The sequence below is a fragment of the Lolium rigidum genome, chromosome 2 (assembly GCF_022539505.1).
Source record: "Lolium rigidum isolate FL_2022 chromosome 2, APGP_CSIRO_Lrig_0.1, whole genome shotgun sequence".
Lineage (NCBI taxonomy): Eukaryota > Viridiplantae > Streptophyta > Magnoliopsida > Poales > Poaceae > Lolium > Lolium rigidum.
In genome coordinates, this window is record NC_061509.1 from 238,896,842 (window position 1) to 238,905,688 (window position 8,847).

An 8,847-nucleotide genomic window follows, 5' to 3' on the forward strand; every position below is an offset into this window, starting at 1 on the left:
CTACGCTTCTGAGAATGGCTTAGTCCATCAGGGCACCACCTTGGCCGCTGATACATATCTTCTTCACCTTCTGACTCCTCAAAGTCTTCCTCTTGAGATGACTCAGCTCGTTTGTTCTGAGGTGGGAGAGGCCCTAGACGCTCGAACACTGAAACCTCGTTTATCCTTTTCCTTTGCTGTCTGCACTCTGGGCAGTTCTCGATTGTCGGCAATCGGCTCATTCCTGAGTCCCAGCAATGTTTAAAGAAAGGACAGTTCCAATGCCTATCCATGTCATCTTGCTCCCTTGACCTCCCTCTAGCGTGACGCTCGTACCCGTCGTTGTTTCTATCATGCCGACGATACCTCATGTCCTCTACATCAGACCGACGATATCTCTTATCATCTACGTCGTAGCGCCGACTTCGGTCATACTGCTGTCCATATTTGTTAAGGAGATGCGCGCACGCTTCTCACCTCCTCCTCGGTTAGGTACCGTCTATCATCATCATGGGGCCGGTCGCGTGGATCGGCCTCCTCTTTATCCTTGCCACGGGAGTGGCTGCTCTCTGCTTTCTCTTTGCCATGGCGATTCACAAGCCCTGCCATGTTGACACTAAAAGAGAACCCTGGCTTGCACCTTATGGAGTGGCTAAGATCCACCATGTTGACGCCAGGAAACGGATACGTGTCTCCTTTGACCCTGATGTCGGGCAAACGGGTCTTCTCAAAGGATCCGATGAATTCGGCTTCACAGATGGCCTTCAGCTCATCGTATTTCTTCTTGTGCTCCGCAGGGAGATCCTCGTACTTGATCAGTTCGTCCGCCATCTTGGATGCAGGTATTGACGTGGATGTTGTCGAAGATGGTCCCACCGGGCGTGCCAGAATGTGTTGCCTGCCAAAACTCACCGGCGAGCAGTGGTTAAGCAAAACGAAGAGCCGGGAGGCTCCCAAAGGCCGCTTAGTGGACCCTGGCACCTCGCGTCGTCCCGCAAGTTTCCTGGCCACGTCCTGGCGGTTGCAAGGGCGTGCCACCTGACCTAGACCCGATCAGGAAGGTGTTAGATTGCTTCGATTGTTCCCGCATGGTAGACACGTAAACATTAAATACGAGCCCTATCGGCTCTCAGGTTGCCCTGTGGATCGGCTCAAAGAGCCGATCGCCCCATGGTTCACGCTGGATTTGCAATGACATGGGGATCCCGCTTGATCAAAACAAAGCTAAACCAATCTACGACAGTTTAGGGTTTTCACCGCATAACCGGACGTCCTACGCGTAGTTGGGCCTAGCGGACACGAAATATGATGCAAACTATCCCTAGAAGAGGCCTAAAAACCAACATTACGTCAATTCCCGAACATCCCTTATAGGAACGGTAAACAACACCTAGCGCACTACCGGATCCTCCAACCCCAAAGATAAGGCCTAATCATGCAGATATTAAACTAATCCTTGAAGAACAAGGAGCAACTATAACAGATCGGATCTACTAAGTACCGAACAAGCAAGATGCTGCCCTTACACCTAGATAGGTGTAAGGGCAGCTAGGTGTCGAGGGACGGCATTGCTAAGCGAGATATGCATAAGAAAAGCATCAATGCAAGCCCCAAAACACCTAAGATAGGTAGTGCTACTCGCCATCAACAATGCTTCAAAGACGAGTAACACAAGGTAGACGAATAAACGTGTATCGCCTAGATCGCGAGATGCGATCTAGGCAGCATGATGCTTACCCGGAAGGAAACCCTCGAAAGAAGGGGTGGCGATGCGCCTGGTTTGTGTTTGTTGTGAATGTGATTGTTGTTTATTTCATAAACCCTAGATACATATTTATAGTCCAAGGGACTTTCTAATTCAGGCGTGCACCTAACCGTGCACGGGTTAAACTCTAACTTCTAAATTAAGATGCGATCTACTATAATACAGATACACGGGCAATTTAGCCCAAACTCTCGTGCAAGGCCGCTTCAAAGATGCTTCACGTGTAATCTTCTAAGCCCATCTCACTTACGGCCTATCTCCTGATTTTGCCAAAATCTGGTGATAACATGTCCATACTGAAACTTCCACCATGAATCATGGCTTTAGTTAGCGGCCCAATGTTCTTCTCTAACAGTATGCATACTCAAACCATTTGATCATGAAAATCGCTCTTACTTCAGACAAGACGAACATGCATAGCAACTAATATGATATTCAACAAAGGTAAAAGTTGATGGCGTCCCCAGAAACATGGTTACCGCTCAACAAGCAACTTATTAAGAAATAAAACACATAAGTACATATTCTTCACCACGATAGTTTTTAAGGCTATTTGTCCCATGAGCTATATATTATAAAGGTAAAGAATGGAAATTTTAAAGGTAGCACTCAAGTAATTTACTTTGAAATGGCGAAGAAATACCATGTAGTAGGTAGGTATGGTGGACACAAATGGCATGGTTATTGGCTCAAGGATTTGGATGCACGAGAAGAATTCCTCTCAATACAAGGCTAGGCTAGCAAGGTTGTTTGAAGCAAACTCAAGTATAAAAGGTGCAGCAAAGCTCACATATGAATATATTGTAACTATTATAAGACTTTACATTGTCTCCTTGTTGTTCAAACACCTCAACCAAAAAATATCTAGACTCTAGAGATCAATCATGCAAACCAAATTTTAACAAGCTCTATGTAGTTATTCATTAATGGGTACAACGTACATGATGCAAGAGCTTAAACAAGATCTATATGAGCACAACAATTGCCAAGTATCAAATTATTCAAGACATTAAACCATTTACCACATGCGGCATTTTCCGTTTCCAACCATATAACAATGAATGAAGTAGTTCAAATTTCGCAATGAACATTAAAGATAAAGCTAAGAACATATGTGTTCATACGAAACATCGGAGCGTGTCTCTCTCCCAAACAAAGAATGCTAGGATCCTATTTATTCAAACAAAAACAAAAATAAAAACAAACAGACGCTCCAAGTAAAGCACATAAGATGTGACGGAATAAAAATATAGTTTCACTAGAGGAACCTGATAAGTTGTCGATGAAGAAGGGATGCCTTGGGCATCCCCAAGCTTAGACGCTTGAGTCTTCTTAAAATATGCAGGGATGAACCACGGGGCATCCCCAAGCTTTGACTTTTCACTCTTCTTGATCATATTGTATCATCCTCCTCTCTTGACCCTTGAAAACTTCCTCCACACCAAACTCGAAACAAACTCATTGGAGGGTTAGTGCATAATTCATATATTTAGAGGTGACATAATCATTCTTAACACTTCTGGACATTGCACAAAGCTACTGAAAGTTAATGGAACAAAGAAATCCATCAAACATAGCAAAACAGGCAATGCAAAATAAAAGGCAGAATCTGTCAAAACAGAACAGTTCGTAAAGACGAATTTTAAAGTGGCACCAGACTTGCTCAGATGAAAATTCCCAAATTGAATGAAAGTTGCGTACATATCTGAGGATCACGCACGTAAATTGGCAGATTTTTTTGATTTTTCTACAGGGACTACTGCTCAAATTCGTGACAGCAAGAAATCTGTTCCCGCGCAGCAATCCAAATTTAGTATTGGCTTTACTATCAAAGACTTTACTTGGCACAACAATGCAATAAAATAAAGATAAGGAGAGATTGCTACAGTAGTAAACAACTTCCAAGGCTCGAATATAAAATAAAGTGCAGAAGTAAAATAATGGGTTGTCTCCCATAAGCGCTTTTCTTTAACGCCTTTCAGCTAGGCGCAGAAAGTGTGAATCAAGTATTGTCAAGATATGAAGCATCAACATCAATAGGTATTTTAGATGCTCCCCCATCCGTAGTGGTGCTAAGGGCTTTGTAAATTTTAGGCCTATAATAGTTTTTTTTGGCTTAGGCACTTTAGAGACATACATAAACTTTTGCTCCTTACCCACATAAGCTTTCTCCTTAAACTTAAGAGAAGAAAAAGTTGAACCCAAGGTTCCCATAGCTTCTTCAAGTTCACTAATCCTATGGGTTCGATTATCATGAGTAGCACAAGTTTCTAAAACAGCAATTCTCTTATTAATTCCACCTAGAGATTTATCAAGTTTATCAGTGCTATTAAGTAATATTCCCAATTTAGTCTCAATACTTGGAAGGTCTTTCTCTATGGCTTCCAACTTTTTCATGACATCTTCAAGAGAGATTTCAATTTGAGCTTCATTAAAAGGTGGTATTCCAACTAGACTCTCAATAATGCAACTAGCTTCTAAAGCGGGAGTGCCTAGGAAATTACCTCCCGCAAGAGTATCGAGAACATACCTATTCCAGCTAGAGATACCAACATAAAAGTTCCGAAGTAGTATAATAGTGGAGTGTTTCTTAATGCACCTATGATGAGCATCGCTCATTCTATACCAAGCATCTTTAAAACTTTCTCCCCATTGTTGCTTAAAGGAACGAACTTCAACTTTCGGATTACTCATTTTTAGCAGTAGTAAATAAAGCAAACTAAATAAAGTAAATGCAAGTAACTAATTTTTTGTGTTTTCAATATGGAGAACAAGGCAGTAAATAAAGTAAAACTAGCAACTAATTTTTTTGTGTTTTTGATATAAGAAGCAAACAAAGCAGTAAATAAAATAAAGCAAGACAAAAACAAAGTAAAGAGATTGGAAGTGGAGACTCCCCTTGCAGCGTGTCTTGATCTCCCCGGCAACGGCGCCAGAAAAAGAGCTTGATGCGTGCGACGACACGTCCGTTGGGAACCCCAAGAGGAAGGTGTGATGCGTACGATAGCAAGTTTTCCCTCGTAAAGAAACCAAGGTTTATTGAACCAGGAGGAGCCAAGAAGCACGTTGAAGGTTGATGGCGGAGGAGTGTAGTGCGGCGCAACACCAGGGATTCCGGCGCCAACGTGGAACCTCGCACAACACAATCACAGAACTTTGCCCCAACGTAACAGGTGAGGTTGTCAATCTCACCGGCTTGTCGTAAACAAAGGATTAGATGTATAGTGTGGATGATGATGGTTGTTTGCGAATAACAGAGAAAGAACAATTGCGATAGATTGTATTTCGGATGTAAATAATAGGACCGGGGTCCACGGATCACTAGTGGTGTCTCTCTCATAAGATAGCAGATGTTGGGTGAACAAATTACAGCTTGGGCAATTGACAAATAAAGAAGGCATAACAATGCACATACATATATCATGATGAGTACTATGAGATTTAATCAGGACATTACGACAAAGTACATAGACCGCTATCCAACATGCATCTATTCCTAAAAAGTCCACCTTCAGGTTATCATCCGAACCCCTTCCAGTATTAAGTTGCAAACAACAGACAATTGCATTAAGTATGGTGCGTAATGTAATCAACACAAATATCCTTAGACAAAGCATCGATGTTTTATCCCTAGTGGCAACATCACATCCACAACCTTAGAACTTTCTCTCACTGTCCCGCATTTAATGGAGGCATGGACCCACTATCGAGCATAAATACTCCCTCTTGGAGTCACAAGTATCAACTTGGCCGAGCCTCTACTAGCAACGTGAGAGCATGCAAGAACATAAATAACATATATGATAGATTGATAATCAACTTGACATAGTATTCAATATTCATCGGATCCCAACAAACACAACATGAAGGATTACAAATAGATGATCTTGATCATGATATGCAGCTCACAAGATCTAACATGATGGCACAATGAGGAGAAGACGACCATCTAGTTACTGCTATGGACCCATAGTCCAGGGGTGAACTACTCACACATCGATCCGGAGGCGATCATGGCTATGAAGAGACCTCCGGGAGATGATTTCCCTCTCCGGCAGGGTGCCGGAGGCGATCTCCTGAATCCCCCGAGATGGGATTGGCGGCGGCGCCATCTCTGGAAGGTTTTCCGTATCGTGGCTCTCGGTACTGGGGGTTTCGCGACGAAGGCTTTAAGTAGGCGGAAGGACAGGTCAAGGGGCGTCACGAGGGGCCCACACAACAGGGCCGCGCGGCCAAGGGCCAGGCCGCGCCGCCCTGGTGTGTCACCACCTCGTGGCCCCACTTCGTCTCTCCCTCGTTCTTCTGGAAGCTTCTTGCAAAAATAGGACCCTGGGCGTTGATTTCGTCCAATTCCGAGAATATTTCCTTACTAGGATTTCTGAAACCAAAAACAGCAGAAAACAGCAACTGGCTCTTCGGCATCTCGTGAGTATCATCATAAAAGTAGCATGGAACATAAGAAATTATAGATACGCTTGGGACGTATCAACCCACATTGAAGGTTTAAAGTTTACTGGAACATAATCATAATATTCACGAATCTGGTTGTACCCTTCTTTTAAACAAGATATATTTGTTTCCAGAGTGTTTAATCTATCATAAATACTAGCAAGAGATGAATCGAAATTACTAGCCGAGCTAGATGATGTAACCAATTTCTTTATGGCATTAAAAGCTTGATCCCCATCGCAGTGAAGGAAATCTCCTCCCACTAAAGCATCCAAAGCATATCTATAGCGAACAATAAGCCCAAAATAAAAAATTACTAAGAAGCAAACTTAGAGTTATTCTAGGTTTAATTTTACCATAAAAATCCAAAATTCTAGACCAAGCTTCTTCAAAGCTCTCCTCACTCCCTTGTTTAAAAGTAAAGATCAATTCCTCGGGTGACGGAGTAACAAGTGCAGGACTAGACATGATAACAAAATAAACTAAATGCAAGCAACTAATTTTTTTGTGTTTTTAATATAGAGAATGCAAACAAGACAGTAAATAAAATAAATGCAAGTAATTAATTTTTTTTGTAATTTTGATATAGAGCAAACAAGATAGTAAATAAAGTAAATGCAAGTAACTAATTTTTTTGTATTTTTGATATAAAGAAAGCAAACAAAGCAGTAAATAAAGTAAACAAAGCAATAAATAAAGTAGAGTAAAGCAAGACAAAAACAAAGTAAAGAGATTGGATGTGGGAGACTCCCCTTGCAGCGTGTCTTGATCTCCCCGGCAACGGCGCCAGAAAAATTCTTGCTGGTGTGTAGTTAACACACGTCTGTTGGGAACCCCAATAGGAAGGTGTGATGCGTACAGCAGCAAGTTGTCCCCTAAGTAAGAAACCAAGGTTGTTGGCGGAGGAGTGTAGTGCGGCGCAACACCAGGGATTCCGGCGCCAACGTGGAACCTGCACAACACAATCAAAATACTTTGCCCCAACTTAACAGTGAGGTTGTCAATATCACCGGCTTGCTGTAAACAAAGGATTAAACGTATGGTGTGGAAAATGATGTTTGTTTGCAAAGAACAACAAAGAACATAGTTTGCAGTAGATTGTATTTCAGATGTAAAAGAATGGACCAGGGTCCACAGTTCACTAGTGGTGTCTCTCCAATAAGAAATAGCATGTTGGATGAACAAATTACAGTTGGGCAATTGACAAATAAAGAGGGCATAACAATGCACATACATATCATGATGACTAATATGAGATTTAATCAGGGCATTACGACAAAGTACATAGACCGCTATCCAGCATGCATCTATTCCTAAAAAGTCCACTTTCAGGTTAGCATCCGCACCCCTTCCAGTATTAAGTTGCAAACAACGTACAATTGCATTAAGTATGGTGCGTAATGTAATCAACACAAATATCCTTAGACAAAGCATTGATGTTTTATCCCTAGTGCCAACAAGACATCCACAACCTTGGAACCTTCCGCACCGTCCCTGCATTCAATGGAGGCATGAACCCACTATCGAGCATAAATACCCCTCTTGGAGTCACAAGTATCAACTTGACCAGAGCCTCTACTAGCAACGGAGAGCATGCAAGAACATAAACAACACATATATGATAGATCAATAATCAACTTGACATTGTATTCCATATTCATCGGATCCCAACAAACACAACATGTAGCATTACAGATAGATGATCTTGATCATGATAGGCAGCTCACAAGATCTAACATGATAGCACAAGAGGAGAACACAACCATCTAGCTACTGCTATGGACCCATAGTCCAAGGATGAACTACTCACACATCAGTCCGGAGGCGATCATGGTGATGTAGAGTCCTCCGGGCGATGATTCCCCTCTCCGGCAGGGTGCCGGAGACGATCTCCAGATTCCCCCGAGATGGGATTGTCGGTGGCGGCGTCTCTGGAACTTTTTCCGTATCGTGGCTCTCGGTGATAGGGTTTTCGCGACGGAGATTTTAAGTAGGCGGAAGGGCAGAGTCGGGGGGCTCACGAGGGGCCCACACACTAGGGCGGCGCGGGCCCCTCCTTGGCCGTGCCGCCTTGGTGTGTCGCCACCTCGTGGCCCCACTTCGTATCCTCTTCGGTCTTCTGGAAGCTCCGTGGAAAAATAAGACCCTGGGCGTTTGTTTCGTCCAATTCCGAGAATATTTCCTGTGTAGGATTTCTGAAACCAAAAACAGCACAAAACAGGAACTAACGCTTCGGCATCTCGTTAATAGGTTAGTGCCGGAAAATGCATATAAATGATATAAAGTGTGTATAAAACATGTGATTATTGTCATAAAAGTAGCATGGAACATAAGAAATTATAGATACGTTTGAGACGTATCACAGGTTGATATTTATCTTAATGTGTTCTAAGTGGCTTATTCAAGCAAAGATGTTGTCCTGCAGAACATCTTCTAAAGAACACACCTATGTGAGTCTAATTATTAAACATCGCAATCTATGAGAGTTGGGTGCTCTCTAATAAACTCATGAAAGGCCCTGTAGTATGACGTATAAGCTCCACACCGTGAGGAAGCCTCGCGACAGCCTTGTATCGGTCAAAGCTTTGTGTGAAGCTAGTTCGCAGAAAACTTGTAGTTCAAGGCGTAGTCCACTATTCAAGTTGCAAATTAGT